General features: G+C 36.8%; 3 long non-coding RNA genes across 3 annotated transcripts; 2 read left to right on the top strand and 1 right to left on the bottom strand.

The window, feature by feature from the left end:
- The first annotated feature begins 838 nt into the window (after window positions 1-838).
- LOC124151840 lies at window positions 839-3,997 on the top strand. Its single transcript, XR_006863419.2, has 3 exons — window positions 839-977; window positions 2,266-2,470; window positions 3,016-3,997. It is a non-coding gene; the product is annotated as an uncharacterized LOC124151840 (long non-coding RNA).
- Window positions 3,998-6,080: 2,083 nt separating this feature from the next.
- On the top strand, window positions 6,081-8,446 carry LOC124151841. Its single transcript, XR_006863420.2, has 3 exons — window positions 6,081-6,740; window positions 7,432-7,540; window positions 7,882-8,446. It is a non-coding gene; the product is annotated as an uncharacterized LOC124151841 (long non-coding RNA).
- LOC125376052 lies at window positions 8,274-10,954 on the bottom strand. The gene is made up of 2 exons (XR_007218933.1): window positions 10,234-10,954; window positions 8,274-8,567 (listed from the first exon to the last, which is right to left on the bottom strand). It is a non-coding gene; the product is annotated as an uncharacterized LOC125376052 (long non-coding RNA).
- Window positions 10,955-12,949: the final 1,995 nt, after the last annotated feature.

The raw sequence follows: 12,949 nt of genomic DNA, 5'->3' as shown, positions 1-12,949 counted from the left end.
GGTCTTTGATAACAATCTGCTTTTGCGGTTTCTTTTCGTAAGTTTCTGTAATACAGGATGGCTGATGCTGCATGAGGGAGGTGTTGGCAATGGTGAAGGCCGGGAATTGCTAAATTGCTCAGTAGCAAATTGTTAGTACATTGATTGACTATTTCAAAAGAGTTCTCTTGGTGTCTGCAGCACTGTACCTTACAAGACACACACATATTTTATGAATTGTAGCTCTGCGTGAAATAACATAATCTGCACACAATGAAAATGGATCTCAACATAGGGGATTGTGTCTGTCACTGGCGGGGCAGGAATCCTTACTCTCACCTTTTGTGAACACCTGGTATCATCACTATGTGACAGTGATTCATTGACACTTGCTCGTGATATGGTCGGAATCGTACAATCAACTTTTGACAGAAAGTTTTTTTCGCTTTAATTTAGTTTCCATGTGATCATTGAGGGACCCGAAAAATAATTCAAACAATTTATAAATTCGTCAAAATAACGTACACTGACTTAAAGGGCAAGTTCACACGAAAATAAACCAATTTTTCTTGTACTTTTTCATCATGAAAAGTATTTACCTAGTAGTTTCGGAGGCAAAACAATAAAAATATCACACGTGTCTCATTTATTTTATTCATAAAATCGGTTAATATTTTTCACATTTACAGAGAGTTCTATTTCCATAATAAACACACCATGGCTTATGCCCCTTGCAATATGACGTCATTGGTGCCAATTGATAAAGGAAAGACGTCATAAGACTTTATTAGACGCGTTTCACGTGGTGTATGTAGAGGTGTGTGTAGACTGGTTCCCGGATCCTCCGCTTGGTGTCGCTGCACTTGTTCCGCTTTTCAATCAAAGGACCGGTATCGCCCACCATGACACATCGTCTGCTACAACAAGATGGCGGCTGTCAAAATGCATTGGGCGAAGCTAGTGAGCTCTGGAAAATTGTAGTTTTCCCAGTAATGGAGGTGAGTATTGGTACCAATATAACGGCTATGGGATGTCAATGTATTCTTTGACTAATTTCGTGCAAATATTGACACGGCAGTGTTTTTGTTTTAAATGGAGGACGATGAATCTCTTATGAATTTACCTTCTGAACAGATTATCATGAAGTTCTTACGCAAGACAATTTAAGTTTCTGAGAAATTCTGTATGAAACTGCCGTGTTGTCAACTATCTGTTGCATGGACTATTACATATGCACTTATATTCATAATTCATATGCTTGTCATTGTGTCTGGTAGTACGAAATTGTCATTTCTAGGCAACAACATGACACGGCCAAAATGTCAATGATAACACATGAAACTGAATTTTGACCGAAATAATATCTAGAAATATTTTGTTAATAGTTTTGATGATTCCCGCATCAAAAAACTTAAAGGCAATGAAAGCACGAATAAATATTTAACTGCAAATATTTTATTGTGACAATAATTACGAAACGGGAATCATTTGAACTGGGCTATGTTTATGGTCAGATATGGTCATGTACCCTAATTTCGTGGGTATATTATTAAATTCCTGAGCATACTGAGGGACCATTTGATATTGGTGGGAGAGTAGGGTAGGGGATGGTGGTCTGGGTCTAGGATTGTGTTTGGAGACAAAACATATTATCAGCTACAGCTGAAATACCAGATATTCTTTTAATTACAACTATGAGACTAATCATGTTTTTATATGCCTCTTGCAACAATGTATTCGTTGTAGCAGTCAATTCCTTTTTTTCAAAAGTTTGAAGCATGAATATTTTTTTCAAGCATATTTCAGGGACAATTTATTTTTCTCAATAAAATCCCAGCCCTACCATCAGAATATCAAATGGTTGGTCCCTTATGTCTTGATTCAATCAAAGAATTAACATTATAAATATGATCAACTGATGAAAAAAATCAGGACAATGAATAAATCGTCAAATGCTTCATATTTAATTGAAAGGACATCAAAGATCTGTCCATATTTATAGGGTCAGACTAGACTATTATTTTTAAATTATTTGAAAAGTTCTATATAGTAATATTTATTTTTATTTATAAATATTTAATCATTTGATGTGACTTTTAAAATGTGTCCATCTTATGATCATGTTAACCAATGCATTACAATACATAAAGAGTCAGTTGAATAGGTTGCACTACTTTAACATGCAACAGGCCCTATGCAGGTACATATGATATAATAATATGTTGTTGAATGCCTTTGTGAATATACTACATGTACAGTAACTGTAATTACATCTGTTGTCTCCAGATTAACAGCTGGTGTCACATAAGGCCATAGAATGTTTCCCGGATCCTCTGCTTGGTGTCGCTGCTCTTGCTCTGCTTTCCAAGGAATTAAAGGACCGTTATCGCCCACCATAAAACATGGTCTGCTTAAACAAGATGGCGGCTGCCAAAACACATTGGGCAAGGCTTGAGAGCCTTGAAATATTGTAGTTTTCGCAGTAATAGAGGTGAGTATTAGTACCCACATAATGGCTTTTGACTAATTTCGTGCAAATATTGATACGGCAGACTATTATTTTTTATTCATTTGAAAATTTCTTTATAGTAATATTTATTTATATTTATTAATATTTAATCATTCATTACCATGTAATTATTAGTTGTATTCAAACTGCATACACATACATGTTTGTTTGTAGGAACTTGCATAAGAATGAAGTCATGACTGACCGTACCATAACATAGTCATTGATACAAAGTTGTATTCAAACTGCATACACATACATGTTTGTTTGTAGGAACTTGCATAAGAATGAAGTCATGACTGACCGTACCATAACATAGTCATTGATACAAAGTTTAGGTGGTAAAGATTAAGACAAAGCAAACAGTATTGGCCATCCTGACAAGTTTTATATGAGACTCCCTACATTATTTTATAAGTTTTGTTTTAAGCTGTTGACACAAATTTTGTATAAACATACTGATGTTGCACCATTTGCCTAAATTTAGAATATTTGAAAAAAAATAATACATAGGTAATATTTTGCAGGAACCATGCCATAATGGGAGATGGACTAGAGATGAGGAGAAATTTTTGACAGTTTGTGGAGAGCAGGGGGGTGGAAAATATCAAATACACAGAGTGGAAGGACTGTGCAGAAGACCAGAGAAATGGGTGTACAGACTGATGTAACCTTTGGGCCTATGATTGAAGTGACCTGGGCATGTAGCAGTCATGCACTTTATACCACTCATTCGCATTCCTTAATTAGATCTATGTTATCAAATGTATCAGTCAGTGAACCAGCCTCACCCGCCATACGCTCACAGACCTGCCATGTCTCTGACATACCGTCAACCGATGCCACTTCTCCATTTGGTGCCCGAACAAAACTACTCGCAACCACTTACAGTCAGTGAACCAGCCGCACCTGCTATATGCTCACAGACCTGCCATGTCTCTGACATACCGTCAACTGATGCCACTTCTCCGTTGGTGCCTAAACAAAACTGCTTGCAACCACTTACAGTCAGTGAACCAGCCTCACCAGTTGTCTGTTGTTCAATTATGCTTGAGCATAACTAAGCAAATCAAAAGAGAACCCAAATCTTATCAAAGAAAAAGATTAAAAGGCAGAAAAAAATAATGTCAATTGGCAGAATTTCTTACCCACCAATCAAGAAATGTTCCTGGAAGAGTATCTTTGACTCATCTGGTCAAACTGGTATTCATGTACAACAAAATGAATAAATGCTCAATTATCGCATTAACAGATTTCTTTGCCATTTGGCATGGATACTTTCACAAGTTCAGGAAAAAGCTGAGATGGGTTATCAATTTGCAAATGTTTGTTAATGAGGTTAATGTTCACTTGTTGTATATTTTCACCATATATTTGGGGCCATTCAAATTGGATTGTGTGATATTAATTCTATGATCATGTTGTACTGTTGTTTTGTGCAGTATCGAAGAAAGATATTTCAGTGTTATAACTATTTATTCTTGTAACTAATATCAATCCCAGCTGTATTTTGTGGCAAAAACATACCTATTCTGTGACTAGAATTTCACTTTCACAATTGTTTTTAGTGACAATGTTGATTGATGATCACTAGTGTAAACATACAGACATAAGCAATTATACATAATTCATATTTACTGTGAAACAAAATCAGGATATTGAGTTTATGTTACCATTTCTCAAACGAAAAATGTTTAAAAGAATGTTTGTAAATTGTTTTTACGTTTCCATTTGTCATACTAAACTTGGCATTTAAGAACAATATGTTTTCTAAACATTGGTGAATGGAGAATAAGAAAAGTAAACAATTTTTTCTATGATTTCACTAACAAGTGTGATTATTATCACATATTTTAAGAGTTGATGAGATGAATGGTAACTTCAAATTTCGGGATTTGTCACGTCATGATTATTTGTAACTACCGTATTCGGCGTAATAAGCGCCCTGCTCTAATAAGCGCCCACGGCGATATTTGCTAATATATTGGCTAATGAACAATCTCAGTTAGCATCCCTTCCAATTGATTAATGTACACAAGACATATTTATTTGTGTATAATACGCACTCGTATGTCATATGCATCCTTAATTATGGGCAATTAAATCCTGGAAAAATATATCTGTCGTATATAAACATTTCAGGCTGTCAGCATAAACCACAAAATTTACGATCTTTCAACTCAAAATAATATCCTAATAAGAGCTCCCTACTTCTAATTTGGGAGCGCCCTGGGCGCTTATTACGTCAAATACGGTAACCTCTGTAATTGTCAAAGTGCTTCGCTACATGAATTGCCTTAGCTTATCAAACCATACTGTAGATTGTACATGTTGTAGTGTGTATATTCGAAAATATATTGAAAGATTTCTGAGTGCAATTGTTGTGGTGTTAATTTTCTTCTTGAGATGACAGTATACTGTACTAGTACTACTACTTTGGATGTACTTCACATTTCCAATAGCATTAAGAATATTATTAAATTCATATGTATGTATGTGTGAAACATCATTTTTGTCCAGTGGTCAACCATGTGCAGAAAGTCTAATAACAAATAATCTATAACCCTTTTGGGAGGTATTTTCCCTTTTGACCCTTGTAAGTAATGTTGATGCCCTTTAGATTATAGGTTGCTGCATTGTATGCAAAACCACAGACCTATATACAAGTCCATGGCTATACTTAATCTTAGATCTCCATGTCTACATCAGTGTTATCAAATGACTCAATATACTAAATGTTAGTTGGGATACTGTTAAATAGATTTAATAGGGATTAGGGAAATGTTTCCGAAACATGTCAAGTTTTCATAAATTGGGTATCAACAAAGTGTATCAATACCTCGCTGGTGTATACTGTTTTGTTTATAAATCTATTTTGATTGCAAATTTCACTTGCCAGGAGTTTCAGCTGCAATTAGAGGATTCACTATGCACAAAGCCTGCTGAATTTCATACTGGGCTCTAAGGATTGCACGTAAATCCCCTACTTTGAGAAAGGCCGGTCGAAAGTTAGATTTCCCCCATGATATGACACAATGCGCCTCATCAACAATAATGTGACTGATCTGAAATTTGAATATGGGGTGAGGATAATGGGACACAGTACACTAAGACATGTTTATTTATAGAAAACATTTAACAATTGTGCCATAAAATAATCACTACAACAAGGCGATTTTGGTCTTCCCTTACGACCATATCAAAGTCAAAGAGAATTAAGCCTCCTGACCACGTCAAGGTATCGCCCTTTCAGGAGGTTTACATATTAAATAGCACTATTTTCCAAACATGAAACATACATTTATTTATAATTATTACACTGTGGCTACGGAGGCGATTGTGCTGCTCTTCGAGAATCGCATTTAGTGGATTCACAACCACTACAGTGCTGGCGGAATCGTTCACTGTATCACAACAGTTTTGCCGTAACCAGTCGGTAGAACACCCAAAACACCCCTTGATGCACATGCCAAAATAGCATCACGTTGTTTAGCCTTTAATTGGAAAAAATTACAAGATTGGTACCTGTTCGCCCGAGCCAAAATATTTGCAATTTCTATGTCACTGTTCACAGACGACACATTAGTCGCCATCTTGTCTTGACTATGTTACTGTCTATATAACCAGCAAAGGCGCTAAACCAGTTTACCGTAACGTCAAGGTGAAGGTTGTTTTACCCAATACCGGTCGTTCCAGTCTGTCGCAGGAACGAACGGGAACCAGTCTAAGGTGTGTGGTTCTATCTTCTCAGATGCGCATCCTACTGTTTTGTTTGGTGCCGAGCTGTCCAAGATACAACGCTAAGCACAATTACTCTAAAATTATTTCGTTTTCCAAAATCGCGACTGAGAAGACAACAATGCATGGATAACATACAGTAAGATTCGCGATTGTGTTTGGAAAGGTCCGTTGTATGAATTGCGCTTATTCGTTCATTTGTGTTGCGCATATTCGCTCTTGCTGAGTTGCTGTCGTCTTCCGTGAGAGTTTAGATACCTGCTGGTTCTGAAACCACAGGACCATTTGTAACTAATAATAACAATATAAAAAAAACTCGCCAAAAAATTATAAACGAGGCAGAAGGCCGTTTTTGTTACTATTATTAGTTACATGGTCCTGTGCTGAAACTGATCGGAAGCGGATGGTGTACGAACCTTATATGGAAACGGGCTAAAGGGACAGCACTCTCATCAAGACCCTGACTGGGATGTTTTTGTAAACAAACGCCGTAAAGTTGAAGTAACTCGATCAGGTAAGTTTGCTGTTTTGTTTCTTCTAACCAAAGTAGTATTTAAGAAAAGTATTTTAGCAGGGGTAGGGTGATATTGTACATAGTTTCACTTGATAATCATGAATATCCTCGATGTTGTCTATTTCACATGTTCACTTCCTCCATGGTTATGTCGATACACCTGATCAGCTGATCGTTGCAGTATGCAGCAAACTCCTGTTGATGGAGTAAGTTGTGTTACGTAATGTTTTAGTTTTACAGCCATTCCCGTCTGGAATTAACACAAATCATCTCATTTCGGTAATTAATAAACTTTATAATAACACAGGAATTATATAAACTCATTGAAATTATGTGTGTGTGTTTGTGTGTGTACCTAATCTTTAAATAATCATGTACAATCATTTTGATTCAGACTGTTGAAACTGTTGAAAATACATCGTTGCCACATGTTTCTTTTTTTTATTTAGGCTTTATATATTTTTTTATTTAAAAAGATATCTGGTTTTGCTGGTTTGTAGCTGACAAAATATCCAGTCTCTATCCAAAATCATCGCCCACCCACCACCCAAAATATTCAAATTCCATGTTCAATGCAATTTACACACATATGTACATGAAAAAAATCAAGTAACCATTTTTTATTTTGTGATCGTGGGATATAGATGACAAAAGTGTTAATGTTTCTATGTTGTATCTTTCAAATATGGAGTCATGCCGGACACTGATGCCCAAAAAGTACAGGTCCCCAGTCCATCATGGTGTACAGTCACTGTCCAATGTACACCAGAAGCATGGCACACCGTGCTTTACAGTATGAGGTACAAAATAATATTTTGACAATAAATAATCACACAATGTAAATATACTTTATGCAAATAATTTCTGTATTGAACTATTTTGTGTATCTATTATATTCTATATTGTTGTCTTTTGTTGTAAAGGTGTAGTGTGGATGACAAATGAACATATACTGTGAATGACATATAAAAGTTTATATCTGATACAATTTGTACACAGTTAACTGATGATATTTGTATTCAGGCACCCAGTGACATGCCTAACACTGCTGAAGATTATTACCACCTTCTTTTATAATTATTTAGTCAGTGTACATATTATTTTGACAAATTTATGTTAAAATTATTTATATATTTTTCAGGTCCCACAATGATTATATGGAAGAGTATACATGCGACGAAACCCTTTCCATATTCATATGAAATCTCTGTAAAAAACAAAGTCGATGATACGATTCTGACTAAATCATGAGCATGTGTTAATGAATCGCTATCAAATAGTGATAATACCAGGTGTTCGCGAAAGGTGAGAGTATCCTGCCCCACCGATGTCAGAAGAAATCCCTGGTGTTGAGATCCATTTTCATTGTGTGCAAATTGTGTTTATTTTCATGCAAAGTCATAAAATATTAGAGCGTCTTGTGAGGTACAGTGCTTCAGACAACAAGAGAGCTGTACTTTTGAATTAGTCAACCAGTGCACTAACAAGTTGCCACTGAGCATTTAGCCAGTGCTTGTGATATTTTCTTCAGTCTTTTCCCCAGCCTTTGCCCTTGCCCAAAACTACCTCATCCAGCATCAGCCACCCTGTATTACAGAAATTTATCAAATGAAACAGCCAAGGCTGATTGTTGTCAGAGACCATAAAACAAGATTTCAATGAAAAAAGTTTATTTTAATGAGCATAGAGAAAAACATTACATACATCAAATGCAAATCTCTCACAAATCACCTCGACAACACAAGATGGAATAACTTTTCTCTGATTCTTCAACTATTTCTGCAAATCCCCAAAGTGAACCTCTTGTTTATGAGGTGTAGATCGATTCTGAAATGAAAAAGTGTCTTTTATTAGTCAAGCTATACACAACATTAGAAAAAATATCATACCTTTTACATATATATTTTTGTCATTCAATCTGGAGGGATGCCTATATAAGAAGTTACTTGTATTGATGATATATGCATAATTTTTATTACATGTTAATAATTCAATAAATACCAAAACAGTTTATAGTTCTATCATGTTGACATGATGTGTTTATTACTATAGGTTTGAATACCTCTTGAAATATTGTGGGCATGTTTCAATATCACTGATGTAATTTAATAACTTTACAAGTTACATATGCTTTCACAACTTGCTGGCAAATAAACATTTATGGTACTGGAGATTTATTTTACTTGTCAGATTTGTTTGTTGTGCATGATAGATCTTAAAATGCATAATAAAATAAATTGATGAAAGTAAATAATATTATATGTTTTTCTAAACTTTCTTTCAAGTGTTAATATAAAAAAGGGTGGGTGGGTAGCCTTGTGGTGAAAGCGTTCGATCGTCACACTGAAGACCCAAGTTCGATTCCCCACATGGGCACAACATGTGAAGCCCTTTTCTGGTGTCCCCCAGTTGTGATATTGCTGGAATATTGCTAAAAGCGGGGTAAAACCCTACTCACTCACTCATATAAAAAAATGATTGCATATTTCATTTGCATTTTAGGGGGTGGTTGTTACAGACGTTTTGCTCAAAAGGTCAGGTTGGGAGGTCCAAATTTCCAAACAAAGATTTACAATTTCAAATATGTTTCACTAATATTCAACAAGTTTTACTTATAGTTTCTTAGATAATTTATATGTATTGATTGTGACAGTAAATGAGATTTTTGTAAACATTTTACATATATCTGGTCCACTCAGTTAAACAACCAACTGTTTTTAATAATTAATTATATATTAGATATTTCGTCTTTTTTATAGTTTCTAAACTTTTTTTTTTAAAATCTGGCCCCATAATAGATGATAAATAGTTTCCCTGCAAAGTTGCAATGCATTTTCTATGAATGGTTGTCAGAACAAACCAGTAACCAATTATCTATTAAATAGAATAAGATACTGTAGGCCCACTGCAGTAACTGGTTTCAAACACTAAACAAATCAATTGAGTGATCTATCTTTTCACTTTCAAATGGGGACGGTGTGAAGTGTGAAGTACGACATCCAATTACTTATCAATAAATATGGCAGGTATTTTGAACTCGGATGGGAAAAAATCAAAGAGAATCTTTTTTTCTCCCAGTACGTTTCCACTCGGCAACCGACTTGAGAAACGTACTGGGACGTACCCCATTTTCGTGTTACTCTATGCATATGGTCTCGTCATCAGCTGGTAGGCCTAATGTGTAATCTTGTTGAGACAACGTTTGGCGACAGATCGTATTTGTTTCTTGATATTGGCAAGTAGCATTGATCTGTAGCCTATAGGTGGTGGGAATAGTTACACCTAATACAGACAAACTCAGATTGACGACAATGCCGATACCGGCGATAGGGTCGTAACAGGGTGGGACAGGATGAATAGGCCTGCTGACGAAGCATGCGGGTCACCAGGCATGACAAAAATCTCTTAGAATATTACGTTTCCGCTTCTGAAAACGTAATGAGCATTTAGGTAATTTAGGTATAGTATACACACATCAAAGTGTTATTCTTACCACGTTGTCGATCGTAGGCTTAATTGTGTAGATGTCGAGTCGGGGTCGGGTGTCAAATTAGGTGATGTGGGTCTTCTCTTGTTTCCACTTGATTTTCATCGTTTCCATACCGCGAAGCTTGCTCGTTTTGGTTCAAAATCGTATGGTTTTGCGATTTCTTGAAGGGTCAAGGGAACTTCTTCGGATCAGGCAAGGTATCGGATGCCATGTTGTCTCACCATAAACTGGTACTTGATATCTTTTGCGTTGTGACAAGACAGGGACCCAGTTAAATTGGCACCAATTACGTCATAATCTAAGGGGGATAACTCAGGCCTGTTTAGCTCGGAAAACGAAGGCCTCATAACGGCACGACATTTTCACACTTATTGTGAGCTCGCTACATTGACTGTGAGAAAAATGAGTGTATATTTTCTAACACTGATACTAACTAATTCTAAAATTGCGTTTTGTTTAAAACAAGAAAGAAAGCGATTTTTGCGTGTACACTTCCCCTTTAAGTAATTGTAAAGGTAGGTGGTAATAGTCATCAGCTGTGTAAGGGATTTTGTAGAGACTGAATATCCCCCCCCCCCACACACACACACACACACCACCACACACACACACAAGAATATCAGTGAGTATAAGTATCAGTGAGTATAAGTAATATCTCGTATGTTTTACTGTATCATTGTGAAGTTTGTTAAGTACCGAAATGAGATGATTCGTGTCAGTTCCATCCCTGGCTGCCCTACTAGCTGTGCGTGTGTGTAGCGAGTAAGCTTCATATTGTACTGTTCCTGGGCGTACTGACTGCATTGAGGGGTTGTGATACTCATAGGCACCCATAGGCACTGTGTCTGCTTGGGAACGAGAATGGCTGTAAAGCTAAGATAAAACAACAACAACATGAAAATTACTTAACACAAAACTTTCTCCACCAAAATTACAGGTATAAGCGGCATACTGCAATGATCAGCTGATCACTGAGCATCACATATATATCTATACAAAAATGCGGTAAATGTTCACTCGGTGTACATGTAATAGATAATAAAATAATAAAGTCGTCGTTAGTCCATCATCTTCTTTATATCAGTTTCAGACATAGTACTTTCGCTGTCTCATGACAGCTCTTCAGTCATTGTCAGTGTAACTGACAATGACATTGTCAGTTACACTGAAGAACTGTCATGAGACAGGGATATTATATTGGCGCTGAACACATCCAAATATCGCTAGTGTTAGGGTAGGTTACCCAGAACTCTATCCTTAGCCCTTGGATCCCCTTTACGATCAATCACCCCTTTACGATCATAAGGGTTAGGTACCCGTTTAGTGGCTATTAGATTACGCGAACTCTGTCCTTAGCCCTTGGATCCTCTTTACGGTAAATCATCCCTTTACGATCATTTGGGTTAGGTAAATCTACCCGTTTAGTGGCTATTATAGATTCTATAGCGGCTCTTAATATTCTTCACTCAATGTCAATCTCACTTTGAGGCATAATAAAGTTTAAATATAATTTGACCAAACACTATGATTTACTTAACGAACACCGTGCCTATCCAAGCTCTTCCCAGTGCGACACCTTCGTTACACTCTCAGCGACATTGCTGCCATCAGTGAGCATGATCAAGCGACCTTTACAAGAATCTTGAAATTTGCCCTCTAACCCCAATTGGAGTGACCTTATAATTTTGTGTATGCCTTTGGGAATGCTATCACGTGCCTTTTGAAAAGGTTTGTGGGTTTACAGCATGACTGTTTCTAAAATAGGGTGATGAAGCCTTCTCCTACCCTGAATCCCATTCTGTCAAAGAAATAACGCTGCCACTCAGTCCGGGGCAGTAGGCCTAACAACTATGATCCACGGCGACATGTTGATTTCCCGTCGCGCAGGCGTGACGTGTTTGAAGAAGAAAGACAGATAGTATGCAACTCTTTACTTATTTTCACACCCGTGAAGATCCGGGCTAGAATTGGTCTTCAGCAACCCATGCCTGTCGTAAGAGGCGACAAACGTAATCAGGTAGTCAGACTCGCTGACTTGGTTGATGCATGGCAAACAGGGTGCCAGTAATAAAACTCTTATTACGGAATCTATAATCTTTAATTGTTATCTTAATTATTCACAATGTCAAGATCAAGGGCCGTTTCACACATTCAACAACGTATGCAATGTTGCTATTTGTGTAGGATCAACAGAAATAGCAGAAACAGTAAATCTTTAAGGGTTACTGAGAATCATAAGATAGATAAACGCGGCAAACGCATAGTCGATAAAAGCAGTTGTCACCGCTGCGCCGATAGTTTGTTGGGGAAAACCATTTACGGAGCGTGTGATTTGATCACTTTCAATTGGACATTTAAATAAACTGGGCGGCAAAAGAAAGTATAGGTCGAGTTCCATGATCGATAATAAAATAACAAGAGGTTTTGTTGTGAATTATAATATAATCTAGGGAGGGGTAACAAATGATTGATCAACCACAGTTTGAATGAAATTGTGCAATTACAGGTAATGTAAGCTCAAGGTAAACAATGGTGGGGTAAGAAATTTCAATTTCAAAAGTTGTCTGAAATGTCACCAAAAAATTTTCAGACACACTACAAGTTCATTGTCGACACAGTTGCCTTCAATAGCGTATATGACCTCCAGCTGCCTCAATGCATGCTGTGATGCGCCGCCTCATCGATGACGTCAGTCTTCTGATCTCCCCCGCCGAATGGA

Source organism: Haliotis rufescens, unplaced genomic scaffold (assembly GCF_023055435.1).
Source record: "Haliotis rufescens isolate VD_foot unplaced genomic scaffold, xgHalRufe1.0.p SCAF_7, whole genome shotgun sequence".
Taxonomy (NCBI): Eukaryota; Metazoa; Mollusca; class Gastropoda; order Lepetellida; family Haliotidae; genus Haliotis; species Haliotis rufescens.
The sequence above is the reverse complement of the archived record's forward strand: the minus strand, read 5'-3'. Positions and strand labels throughout refer to the sequence as shown.